General features: G+C 44.9%; 2 long non-coding RNA genes across 2 annotated transcripts in view; both read left to right on the top strand.

The window, feature by feature from the left end:
- Nucleotides 1–532: 532 nt before the first annotated feature.
- LOC121156991 overlaps nt 533–13680 on the top strand; it is a 32158-nt gene continuing 19010 nt past the window's right edge. The window contains exon 1 of the long non-coding RNA XR_005883968.1: nt 533–824. This is a non-coding gene — a long non-coding RNA (uncharacterized LOC121156991). The remainder of the gene's footprint in view (nt 825–13680) is intronic.
- LOC121156992 lies at nt 838–2808 on the top strand. The gene is made up of 2 exons (XR_005883969.1): nt 838–2142; nt 2602–2808. It is a non-coding gene; the product is annotated as an uncharacterized LOC121156992 (long non-coding RNA).

Raw genomic sequence — 13680 nt, 5'->3', positions numbered from 1 at the left:
CCTTACTTGGAAATGGGGAATAAAGATTCATATTCGTGTATTTTATTTTGTTTTAAAGATTTATTTATTTTTATTGGAAAGTGAGATATACAGAGAGGAGGAGAGACAGAGAGAAAGATCTTCCGTCTGTTGGTTCGCTCCCCAAGTGGCCGCAATGGCCAGTGGTGAGCCAATCTGAAGGCAGGGAGCCTGGAGCCTCTTCTGGTTCTCCCACATGGTTGCAGGGTCCCAAGGTCCCAAGGCTTTAGGGCATCTGCAACTTCTTTCCCAGGCCACAGGCAGGGAGCTGAATGGGAAGTGGAGCTGCTGGGATTAAAACCAGTGCCCATATGGGATCCAGGTGTGTGCAAGGTGAGGACTTTGGCTGCTAGGTTATTGCGCCAGGCCCCTGGGTTACATTAGCCTATTTTAAACTAGATAAAGTATCCTGAATAAGCCAAGTGGATCCAGAATAGTCATAATATTCATTAAATACAGAAGAGGAAGGCAAAAGAGGAAATTGGAATGATAATATATGCTACAGATTAAATATATCTACTCTTTCCCTGTCCCCCAGCAAAATTCAGATCTAGCAGTCCAGATGTCCAGTGTGGTGGTGTTGGAGACTGGACTTTTGGGAGGTGATTGTGTTAACATGAGCTCTTGAGCATGGAATCCTCATGATGGGGTTTTGTCCTTGGCAGAAGAAACACCGGGGGACTGTCTCTGCACTGAAGACACAGTGAAGAGGAACCCATCTGTAACCCAAGCACCGTGTGCCCTCGCCAGAACCCAGCCGTGCTTGCGTTCTCTCTTGGCCTTCCAACCTCCCAGATGCTAAGGAGGTAAGCCTCTACTGCTGGAGTCATCCCTCTGTAGTGTTTTGCTATGGCAGCCCGAGCTAACTGAGAATGTGGGAAGGACTTGGCCTAACGTTGCTGGCTTTGAAGACCGTGGTAGAAGCCCATGAGCCAAGGTCAGTGGGCTGCATCTAGAGGGTGGAAAATGCAATAGATTGCCCCCTTGGTCCACCAGAACAGAACACAATCCTGTTGACGCCTGGATCTTAGTTCTGCGAGACCCATTTCATGTTTGTGCTGTAGGATAATCAATTTGTGTTGGCCTTTGCCAATATACAGTATAGCCTTTTATTGCAGCAGCAATAGAATGAACACAAGTACTAATAGCTGTATAGACAGGGCAGACCACTGCATATTTTAGCAAGTGCAACAAGGAAGAGAAGGAAGGTGCAGTTATTAAAACTGGAGGTAAAGATGCTGGAAACTTTCTGCTTGCAAATATCTCATTCCGAACTTCAAAGGCTGCAATCGTTTGTTCTTGCTGATTGAATCAATTCCAGGCGTTTATTATAAACACTATCTGGAGCGTCTCAATGGTATCTATATTTTAGTATCATTGAATAATTTATAAGAAAGAAGTTAAGATTTTATTTGCACCTAATTTCCAAATGGAGATTTCAGAGCAATAAATTGTCTGCTGTGATCCTGAAGCCCTAATTTTTTTTTTAAAAAAAGTTCTATCTTAGCCCAGCTCCTAGAAACAAAGAATGCAAGTATATAAAATTCAGGTTTGGGAAATAATAAAATATCTATGCTTCCTGCATGCAAAGACTCTGTTTTTTAAATTTAGCCATTCTGTGAAGTAAAGATTCTGCGTATTTTCCCACCAAGGAAGAGGAGACACCGCGTTGCAAAGGGGAGAGGCTGCACCCGGGCAGGCTGCTTCCTGGGACTGTGCCTGAAATCATTAGTCACTGCCACATGAAGCGGTTTTAAATGGAGGAAGTGTGATTCTTAGGGTTTCAAAACCATGTCTGATTTCAAAATGAAGGCTGATCCGTCTTTTTTGGTTTTAAGTGAGCAAGAAGACCTCACAGGCCGAGGTTAGAAATCGTAAAGCAGGCACTGGCCTGCAGGGGGTTAAGCTGTCCCCTTCCGTGCTGTAATCCCGGGTGGGTGCCAGTTGAGTTCCAGCTGCTGTTTCTCTGATCCAGTTCCCTGTAAACGCACTTTCCTACCAGCAGAAGATGCTCCTTGCATGGCTGCCACCCCCACGGCACACCCAGATGGAGTCCAGCCCTGGCCACTGTGGCCATTTGGACCCGTGCTAGCCGTTGTGGCCGTCTAGGAAGTGAGGAAGCAGGTGAGGGTTCTCTCTGTAACTCTGCCTCCTAAATAAATCCATAAGTCTTTATAAGTAAATGAATAGATTACTCTTGTCATTAGGCAGCTTAAAATTCATCAATGGCTTCTCACTGACCTTAGACAAAAATCTAAATTCACATTAGAAAAAAGTCTAACTTCATGTGAGCTCTGCCTATGTGCTCAGCTCCATCTAAAATTCACTTTTCTCTGCTATGTTGATCTTCTTTCCATATTCATAATGCACAGGTTTCTAAAATTTTATGGAAATGAATGTTATGAAAAATGTATAATGAATTTCACAAAAAAATTGCACCAAAATAAACTGATGTTGTTATTCCACTTTTCATGGACCTTTTGAAATATATTCAATTTAAGTTCCCTTCCTTTCCAAATATTTGTTAGTGTTAAGAACTCTCCCCTTTCCCTGCCTCCTGTTCGACACGCCTGAACATCTCAGCCTAGATGGTGCTTCTTCCAGGAAGAGTTCTCTGGCCTGGTAGTCTTTCCCTGGCTGGATCGCTTGCTCTGTCATCTCTACCAACTCCCCACTCGTTACGCTGGCATTTGTCTCATCATCAGCTACATGCTCACTTGTTACAGAATCGTGTAAGTTGCAGAATCTTTTTATTTGTAAGGATTTCATTGTATTTGAAAGGCTAAGTTACAGAGAGGGAGGGAAGGAGAGACAGAAAGAAAGAGAAAGACAGAAAGAGAGAGAGAGAGGTTTTATACCTGCTGATTCACTCTCCAAATGACCTCAGCAGTCAGGGCTGGCTCAATCTGAAGCCAGGAGCCTGGAGCTTCATTAGGTCTCCTGCTTTGCCAAGCTCATTAGCAGGAACCTGGATGGGAAGTGGGGCAGCTGGGGTTCAAACTGGCACACATGCGGGATACTGGCTCTGTAGGTTGGGGCTTAACCCATAATATCACACTGACAGCGAAGGTTATGAGTCTTTTTTTTGTGTGTGTGTCTGTCACTCTATCTCTAGTCCCAGGCACAAGCTTGTGACAAAGGATTTATACAGTAAAGGGTGTTTTTACAAATGATAAAAATAAAACCAGAGAGCTAATACAATGCGTTCAAGCCCAGCAGATGACCTGTGGCAAATTCTGTCCTTGGATGAGAATCCCACATATGTTAATTCAGATGATAATAGAGATATCCAAAAATACTTTAGAAATTGTCTGTTATGGTCTCAGACTCATCAGAATAAATTCTTGGTATGGTTTTGTCAAGATACCGAGAGGCCATTGCTATGATGTAGTTGCTAGAATGTAAGGAGATGGGTGTCAGTGGAAGGATTTCTGGGGGGACTAGCAGTGATGCTATTGCCAGCCAGTGGAGATACAGTTCAATATTTTAGCAACCAGTATAAACCTTGAAGGACAAATCAAAGGAATGTTTGTGTGCACATAATACATGAAACTATTTTCAGAACAGTTTTAAATTAATATGTTTCTACTAAGTATTAACATAAGTATTAGTAGATGAGAGATTTAAACTCAAAAAATGTTGTCATTTTTCATGTGAAAATTCGAACACATTGAAAATTCACCTTTAGTTGGCCCAGATTACTTGTATGCTGCTAGGAATTCATGTGATAGTGAAGGTAGAAACGGCAAAGTGTTTTTCTGCAAGAAACTCAGACCTCAGCCTTGTTGAACACATCTACATAGCATGGCAGCTGCTTGATGGGACGGCGGCTAGACCCGAGTTTAATGAAATGTTTCCCTGTTTGGGGCCTCAGCTTCTTTATTGTAATTAATTTTCAAATGTTTTACGACTCTTAGGGCCACAGCTCTTTCTTTCCAATTTTGGATGTGTGTGATTTTTAATGAACTCGTATGGACATAAGTGACACATTCTCCTTGTCGTGTCATTATAGATTGGTTTGCAATTCTTCATTCTTTATATATGTGTATATATGTATATTCATATCCTTCATGCGACTACTATAGTAATATATCTATATATTTATATTTTTTGTCATATGGTGGGAAAAATATATTTTCTCCATTTTTCAGCTTGATCAAGTGAACTTACTTTGACCAGTGAGTATTAGCAGATGTGATATAAGTGAAAAATGAATATGTGCTTGTGTAGTCTTGCATACTGGTCCAAGAAGGGTAAAAGGAATGTAACCATAATTTACACTCAGTGCAGAGCCTGGAGCCCAGCCTGGAGTATGCTCAGTGCAGAGCCCAGAATCCTTGGGCCTCACATCAAGACCAAAATGAGAGTGAAAACATAAACAGCTCATGGGTATCTTCTGAATTAATTTATGAAAACATGTGACTGTAGCCAGAAGGTAAAATCCACAGCACTCCCAAACTCTGGGAGGCCCCAAGCTTAAAAACACACGTCCAATTGTAACCAATTTTATAGACACATACCACTTAAAGTGACCCAGTTCCCCACTTCAGAGAGAAATAAGAGCCGGAAGATCAGGAAAGCTCTCCTGTCGGTTTTCTTGACAGAGCTTAGGGAAAGTGCTTCCCAGGAGAGGATGTTCATGTTTGAGGGACTCCCTTACTTGGCTTCCTAGGACGCAGCAACTGCAAGGCTGCAGACAGAAGACGGCAGGGCGGTACCTGAAGCCCCAACAAGAGAATGTCGTCTTTGTGATAGTTACATAACAGCATTGAGACTCCTCTGTACCATACACTCTTGGGCCATGGATTATATACATCATTAATGTGCAACGTCTCTGCACCTCACTTTACAAGTGGCTCTGTAAGAAAGAAATCTGTGTTCTTTCTTGATTACTTAGTCACAGCACACAATGAATTGCTATCCACCACACCTGTAGAGTGGAAATCTTCCCTCTTATGAAAGAACACAAACGCAGTACAGCTCACTTAAGTAGTTTTCTCTTGACTGGTTTCACCAGGAACGTCCCTTCCAAGCCGATCATTCTGCCACACAGATCATACATAGCTGATACACTAAATATTCTGAGTTTGAACCTGGGAAGCTTGTAGAATATTAACAAAGCAAAGCACCAGATATCATGATGGATACAATGAAACCCAGTAATCCTAAAAGAAGTGGGCACGGCCGTGCATGGGTTTGCTTTCCTTCTTCTAGCTGTGTAGGAAAGTCTTGAATTGTACTGGCTTTCTCTGAGCGAGCTTAACAAGCGGCTGGATCCACACTGTGAATCTATCAAATGCCAAGGAACCTGGCAGCATTTGAGCAGCGGAGCACATGTATTGGAGCTAACGGGCATCTCAGCTCACAGCTTCCTAAGATACAAAACAGGTTCATTTTGTTTGATCTTATAATGGAAGGACTGGGGAAATCCTAATTGTGGAGGATAAATGCTGTGCCTTAAATAATCTGTGTCAGTTTGTGGCAGGCAGGAACCAGATTAATTTTGGAACACAGCATGGTAGAAAAAAAAAATCCATTGATCTTATAGCCCCAAAGACTGCTGACATAACTTTTCTTGGCTTGTAATTCCTTCCCATGCTGGGCGGCAGTAAATAAATGTCAGCCATTTAAGCTTCAGATGAAGTTTATTGCTGACAACCAGGAGTCAGGTTTGGGGTAAAAGGAATCCACAATCACTAGCCATGCTTCCTGGTGTGTGCTCAAGCTGCTGTGCTCAGGCATCTTTACCAGCCACTGTCATGGGAGCTCCACCCTGAGGTATAAAGAATAGGTCAAATGACAAAACCATCCTTACTTTAATGAATGTCATTGTTGTCAATATTAAAATTCAAAACAAAGAGTTGGTCACTAAAGGACAGTAAGGCCTCAGTGAGCATATACATGGACACGATGTAGAATAAAAATTTAGAAAGGGGGCCTAGCGTGGTAGCCTAGCGGCTAAAGTCCTTGCCTTTCATGTTCCGGGATCCCATATGGGCACTGGTTCATATCCCGGCAACTCCACTCTTCCCATCCAGTTCCCTGAACCAGCAGTAAGATGTTTTTCTCTGTTTCACCTTCTCCCTATAAATCTACATTTATCATATTTATCAGCTCAGTGACCCGAGAATGGACACTTTATGTAAGACATACTCTGTTCTGTTTTTAAAAATGAGGATAATAATAGGACTTTAATAATCATGAGACATGTTATGAGACTTCAACATGATAACGATCCAGAGGCGTTGAGGCAGGTTTTGGACAAAGTTGGACTTGGATTCAAGTCCCACCCATGCCGCTTCTTGCCAGTGTAACGTTGGCGGTTTTCCTATCCTTCTGTGATTTGGGGTCCTGCATGGTTTAATGGAGGTGATGCGATTCTCGTTTCATAAACTTGCTGCTGAATGCGTTAATCCTGCCCACACGTGGCGAGCACTTGGTCTGTGCTAGCTGCTGTTGCTCTTACTGTTGGGCTGTTTTGGTTAGTGCTTGCAAAGCTTGCTCTGTTGCCCTCACCACGATCTCGGGGCTCTTCTGTGCCTTCGTTCCTCATCTTTCTGATGACAAATCTGAGGGAATGCTGTGCTCTGCCTTCCTGTGGACACCAGCAGCCCTTGGCATGGCAGGCACAGCAGTTGGCACCGATAGCTCTTCTCTGCTGCACAGGGGTTTTGTTTTAGTTAACCACTTACTCTCCAGCGGGAGAAGGGTCTGCTGTCTCCTGCAGGAGCCGGATGAGAGTCCCTCCCTGGCCACCTCAGCCGGGGTGAAGGTCTCATCCCTCATGGTCTAGGGATTTTTCCTTCAGAGAAAGTGTCCCGAATTTTCAGTGATTCCAGTTGGAGAGATCTTTGTATCGAATTTTCTGCATCAGCCTCTATCACATGGCTGAACTTTTTCTGTAACGTTCTATTGAGTGTGAAAGGATCCCTGAGTATGCAAGTAGGATGTGAGGATGGGTCAAGATAGAAGGTGTGATTTGGGGGCACAGAATTCTGAGGTTTGGGTTGTTTGAAATAGAGGCTCAGTAAAACATTGGCATTTAATCCAGTAGATCAGTAGATCATCACTGCTGACGTCGCTGGCTTGTGCCTGCCCTGTACATCGTGCACTGTGTGTGCAAGAAGCACAGTTGCAGGCACCAAAGGAAGTCTGAACACAGTGAGTCCCTAGCACACACGGCAGTGCTTGTCCTCAGACGCCGTGTCAGAGAGGGTTCTGTCGGGTTTCATTCCAGAAATAGAATTCGTGGTGGACCAGACAAGTGCTGAGCTGAAGTGTTTTATTTATTTATTTACTTATTTAGCTTTAAAAATAACTTTTACTCAATTTCTCCCATGTGCTACCCGCTTTCACAAACGCCATTTTGCTGTATAGTCTATAAAAATATAATGATTAGTTTTGCAAATTAATAACATAAAAATAAATGTAGGGAAAATACTTGAGCCTCTACTAGGGCCACATATTATTTCACATTATTTAAAATAAACCTCCTATCTTTTAAAGATACTTAGGAGCATGCATTAGTACAGTAAATTAAGCAAATGTTTGCATTGCCTGCATCCCATCTGGGAGTGTCGGTAGTTGGGTCCCATCTCCACCACTGCTGATGGAGCTGGGATGAACCAGACAGCAAGCAGGTAGGGGTTCAAATGCTTGAGTCCTCACTGCCTATCCGGGAGACTCAGGTGGAATTCCTGCCTCATGGGCTCAGTCTGGCAATTGCAGGTGTTTGAAAAATGAACCAATGGATAGAAGATCATTCTCTCTTTGTGTGTGTGTGTGTGTGTGTGCGTGCGTGTGTGTGTGTGTGCATGCATGTTTCTCTTTCTGCTCCTATGACTGAAAAAACAGAAAATGAATAAGTGGCTATCAAAAATATGCAGTTAAAATTCATACTTTGGTCATTCTGATCAGTTCCCCGCATGGGGTTGGACTTGTACCCGTTGGAGGAGAGCTGTTTTACAGTGATGTGCTTTACGATTCGGATGTTTCCTAAGTGCAGCTTCACGTTCAATTGTTCTACCTACTAACCTAGCCTCAACTATCTCTACAACTATAACAGTAGCATTCATCGTCAGGATATTATTTAGTTTATGATCCATAGTAGGTATGACTACTGACCTATAAGATGATATGAAAATGTCAGGTGTTGTTACCAGTCCAGTGCCTGAAGCACCACTGGCTTGATCCTGCTGTTTGAACCCGCCTTGGAATTTGGTTGTGGAATTTGGTTGTGACCAGGGGCATTTCCATTAGCATGAGATGTCTTCCTTCGGGCAGGACTTCAGAAAAAGAAGGGGAGCACGGTGTATAGAGATGTTTGGAATAATACGGAAACAGAAAAAGACACTTGTAATAGACAGTAAAAAGGAAAAGAGTAAGCTAAATCTCTTTGGACTTGGTATCCCCATGGTATTAAAATTACTCTTTCCTTTTTCTCCTTCCCAAATGGAAAATGGAGTGTAGGCTATCCCTGCACCAGAATGGCAGTGCTGAAGAAGCAGAAGGTCTATGGAATTAGAGTTAAATTCAGATTTCATCAGTCAGTACCTTCAATGGGAGGCAGTGGGGCAGAGTGTCTCAGCTTATGGAATCTGACCGTGTTTCACTGACATTGGGCAAAGAACCCTGAGAATGAACTCACAAGCTTGCAGGATGGATATGATGTGGCACCTTTCTGGGGTGAAAACAAAGGTTAAATGCCAAGTAAACCTACACTTCTGCAACGGTGGGATGCATCCAATCACAGGGAATCTTGTTAAAATACAAACTCTGTTTCAGTAGCTGTGGCCTGAGAATCTGCACTTGTACCAGGCTTTCCGCGATGCTCAGGGTGCATCCCAGTTTCAGGATTACAAAATGCAAAGTACACAGAATGGTTCCCACAAACTGCAGGCATTCATGCATGCTGGCCGTTCTTAGCCCTCTCACGCATGCTGTCACATACAGCACTCCACGGCTGATCTCAGCAACAGCTTTATGTCACATTAGGTATTAAATAGGTCTCCTTTTCCTGAGGAAAGGAGAAAGTCTAGAAAAGTTGAAACATGAATATTATTATTGCATTTGAAGCTGATTGTATTCTAAGTAAAATCAGCTTTCCTGTACTGGAAGTTTGTTGTTTTTTTTTTTTTTTTTTCTGATTCTGGGGTAGGGGAAAAATTTAGAAGCTGACTTTACTGATGTCAGATGTTAGAACACAAATGGTTCTCTTCAAGCTTCAGGAGAAATGTGGGGCTGGCATGGTGGCACGCAGGTGAGGCCGTCGGGGCTGGCATGGCGGCACCGCAGCTGAGGCCGTCGGGGCTGGCATGGCGGCACCGCAGCTGAGGCCGTCGGGGCTGGCATGGCGGCACCGCAGCTGAGGCCGTCGGGGCTGGCATGGCGGCACCGCAGCTGAGGCCGTCGGGGCTGGCATGGCGGCACCGCAGCTGAGGCCGTCGGGGCTGGCATGGCGGCACCGCAGCTGAGGCCGTCGGGGCTGGCATGGCGGCACGCAGGTGAGGCCGTCGGGGCTGGCATGGCGGCACGCAGGTGAGGCCGTCGGGGCTGGCATGGCGGCACCGCAGCTGAGGCCGTTGGGCCTGGCATGGCGGCACGCAGCTGAGGCCATTGGGGCTGGCATGGCGGCACCGCAGCTGAGGCCGTTGCTTGGGAGACTGGCATCCCATATCAGAACGCCATTCCAGTCCCTCTGCTCCGTTTCTGATCCGACTCTGAACCAGTGTGCCTGAGAAGGCTACAGGAGATGGTCCAGATGTTAGTTTGTCCTCCCTGGTTGTCCCGTTGGGTGTGGACTTGGGGGCTGGGAGCCACTGCTATCTCTTGAGCACTACTCTTGGATTCTTTTACTTTTGGTTCCCCTCTCACTCCATCTTCAGGCAGGTAAGGGCATATCGAATCCGCGTGGACTTTGAATTGCTAACTTCCCCCTTTGCTCTCGGCTCTGCTATCAAACAGCTCTTGTGATTCTGTCTGTCTCACCAGGATAATCTCCTTTATTATTATCTACTTGAAGTCAAGTGGTTCCATGTAATTTAACACATTCACAGATACAACTTTAGGGGACAGAGATCAAGGAAACAGCTGAGAAATCTTCCTCCTATAGTTTATATAAGAAATTTTATAATCTTTTCTGCTTTTCCATGAATGCTGTGGAGCTATTTCATAGTCAGTATGGATATGATCCGACTGTTTGTAGTGTCTAAGATTCTCTTATAAGGGATTACCACAACTTAACAATTTGATTGTTTTTTAGATTTTTTTTTTAATTGCAAACATTGCTGTTGCATGAACTTTGCTCCTGTGCCTTGACTAATGATCTTTTAAAGATAAACATTGCTGGGTGTGGAATTCCTGATCAAAGGGTGTGTCTGTTTAAGATATTGATATCCTCATTCGTTCTTGCTTCGGGAAAAGCTGCATCGACCCAGATTCCCCATTCCCGATTCATGGTCGTTGCTTCTCCCGTACACCTCTGCCAACACTGGGGTCTGACAGTCGTTTTAATCTTTGCTCATGCCATAAGGGGAATCTTTTCGTCTCCTCACTTGCTATTTCTTATTAGTCAGACAGGACCTCTTTCCCGTTTGTTGTCTTATTTGAAAACTGTCACTTCTGCTATCAGTTAGAGCTCTTAATTTCAGCAACAAAAGCCAAACTCTGATTAATCTAGACAGACATGGATCTTGCTGGAAGGGTATGTTGTGTGTGGTTGGTTCTAGAGAAGATGAGGAGGGAGGAAGTTGGTAAAGGAGGGCTGGGTGGCAAGGCGTGCAGGGGCAGAGCTGGGCGGCAAACACCCACCACCATAGGACAAGACAGGTGAGCTGTGTCACAGCGTCCCCTCAGCAGCTCAGGCTCCTTGCCGTGGAACCGTTAGTGAGTCTAAATCAGTTCACCATCGCTCTGCCTTCTCTGCACTGCCTCCCGAGGCTCGGAGTTCCCATGACTGGGTTGAGGTCCCATATAGGAGCTAGAGAACTCATTGCATACAAGAAGGGTTCCTGGGTCTCTTTGGCTCTTGGAGTGAAGCGTCTTGTTTTTTCACTCACATTCACCTGTATTAGATGACATTCAGGTAGCCTTTTCCAACACATTTTCATCCTTTCTTCATTTTTTGTCTGTTATAATCTGCTTGTTTTCTGTTTTTTTAAATGAAAGTAATAAGGCTTTTTCAAAAAATTTTATTAGGTATTCTACGTTGAGAATATGTTTATATGTATCTTACATGTATTTTTCCTTTTATTTATTATTTTTTTCTGTTTCAATCTTATTTATCTTAGATCTTTCCATGGCAAGCTATTTTTTTTAAAGATTTGTTTATTTTTATTGGAAAGGCAGATATACAGAGAGGAGGAGAGACAGAGAGGAAGATCTTGTGTCCGATGATTCACTCCCCAAGCGGCTAAAATGGCTGGAGCTGAGCCAATCTGAAGACAAGGAGCCAGGAGCCTCTTCCGGGTCTCCCACATGGGCGCAAGGTCCCAAGGCTTTGGGCCGTCCTCGACTGCTTTCCCAGGCCACAAAGCAGGGAGCTGGATGGGAAGTGGGGCTGCGAGGATTAGAACTGGCGCCCATATGGGATCGTGGGGTGTTCAAGGCGAGGTCTTTAGCCTCTAGGCTACTGTGCCAGGCCCGAGGTGGTGTGCTTTTGTGTGCATGTGTGTGTGTGTGTCATGTGTATGTAAGTGTCTGATTGTTTATGCCATAAACTCATTCTGAAATTATTTCCCTCCTCAAAGTTACTGTCCTTTTCTCTGACACGTGGAAAATAACAGGACTCTTCGTTCATTCATTCGACAGTTTCCTCTCAGAAAATGAGGCAGGCGGGGGAGGTAGAGGAGCAACTCAGAGATAGACAAAGAAGCAGGCCAAGGAGATTTGCTCTTCACCTTGAAGCCATCGCCCTGTTCCCATATCACGTTGGGGGTGGGGATTCCCATCCCCGTTGGTCATGGTGTGGGCCAGGATCGGCTGGAGGACGTGCGCAGGGGACAAGCGGGCACGGACACTTGACGGCCCTTGGGCTTTGCGGTCGGCAGGGAAGGTGATTCTCTCTGGACCCAGTGTGCCATCACTCCCGCTTACCCCGCTTGTCGGCTTGCTTCTTTCCCACGCTTATTTTAATGTGAGTGTCCTGTAATACGTTCTATTTCCTTGGCTGTCATTTGGACACTTTAGCTCTTGTCACCTGCTCCTTTAGTCACTGCTCCTACTGTTGGCTGTCTTATTTCCTCTTTTCCTTGACTCTTTCCTGCTTTTGTTTCCTGTCTCATTAAAGGCAGGCGTGACCCTGGTCAAACCTGGGAAGATTCCATCGCACAGTCTCTCAGACCTGGATTATGTCCTTCTTGCACCAAAAAGTTTGCAGAGTATTTATTTCAAATACTACTTTTTTTTTAAAAAAGATGAAACTTAACTGAAAAACTCCAGACATCTTCCGATAAAGGTATAAAGTACCAAGACAGAGTGTGACTGGCTGAGGCTTGGGGATTCCACGGCCACACCCGCCTGCTTCCTGCTTCTCTGGTATAATTTCCTGAAGCAGCGGGACCGTGGCCTGGAGAAGCAGTGTATTCCTTTGTTCATCCTTGCAGTGTGCAGGCGCCATTGAGGACAGAAGCATCTGTACAACAAATCCTGGACCAGTTCTCAGGAGGCGACCAGGCTGGACCAGAAGTCCAGGCTGACCCACAGAGCTTGAGACATGCTATCTGCTGCCATAGGCTTGCTTATTCAGCTCTGCAGGAAACCTCAAAGGGAAGAAACGGCTTGCAAAGGTTAAAACTTGATTAGATGTAGAGACTGTTGGCTAAATTAAAAAAAAAAAAAAAAACAAAAACCAGGATTTAGGAAGTTAATCCACAACATTGCCAAAAATTATCTAGATGTTGCAATTACCCGTCAGCAGTCCAGGGCTTAGGTTATAGGAAGATTGTTGTCGTCAGTTCAGTGCTCTGAGATGCTCTTCATCAACGCACAACACAGACTTGATCTTGAAAATTGGCCGTGGTTTCCTCGTTCCGGAAAGCATCCATGCCCATTCGCTGGTGGGTGCAAGGCTCTTCTCCACCTACACGACCTCTCTGCACACCGCGGGCGGCTCAGGAACTCTCTCATTGGACCGTGGTAACGATTGTAATGAGGCCCACAGACTTTGTGTTTAAACTGTGTCCACCATGCTAAGACCGTACCTGGCACAGAATAGATCCTTACAAATGTTTGTTGAATGATTGAATATAAGAATGTTGTTCTCCAAGACAGCAGTCAAAAGAAAAATTTCAGTCATTGTGACATCAGATCCCAGAACAAACCGCTGCCACAGACATGGTGGGAAGCGTGTCTCACACTCAAATTGTGTCTGAGGACCTTCTTGCTATTAACGGAAATCAACAAGGTTGTGCAGAGTAGGATGGGAGCCAGGAGGTGGGAGGTGCTGACTCATTCCTTGGAGCTGGTGGAGTACACAGTCCAGAGCAGACGATGGCGAGAACCAGCCATCCGCCCCTGAGATGGGCGAGACAAAGGAGCCTGCTGAACACCCTCCCTTTCCTCTCGAGCCGTTCAGAAGCCCAGTCTCGCAGTCATCAAGTGTCCTTGTCTTGGGCCTTTTGTGCTGGGCTTCTCCCACACTCTCTGGAATAATGAAATCAGGGG

This window comes from Ochotona curzoniae, unplaced genomic scaffold (genome assembly GCF_017591425.1).
Source record: "Ochotona curzoniae isolate NIBS_2020 unplaced genomic scaffold, NIBS_Ocur_1.0 contig_3502, whole genome shotgun sequence".
Taxonomy (NCBI): domain Eukaryota; kingdom Metazoa; phylum Chordata; class Mammalia; order Lagomorpha; family Ochotonidae; genus Ochotona; species Ochotona curzoniae.
This window is presented reverse-complemented; position numbering and strand designations above follow the sequence as displayed.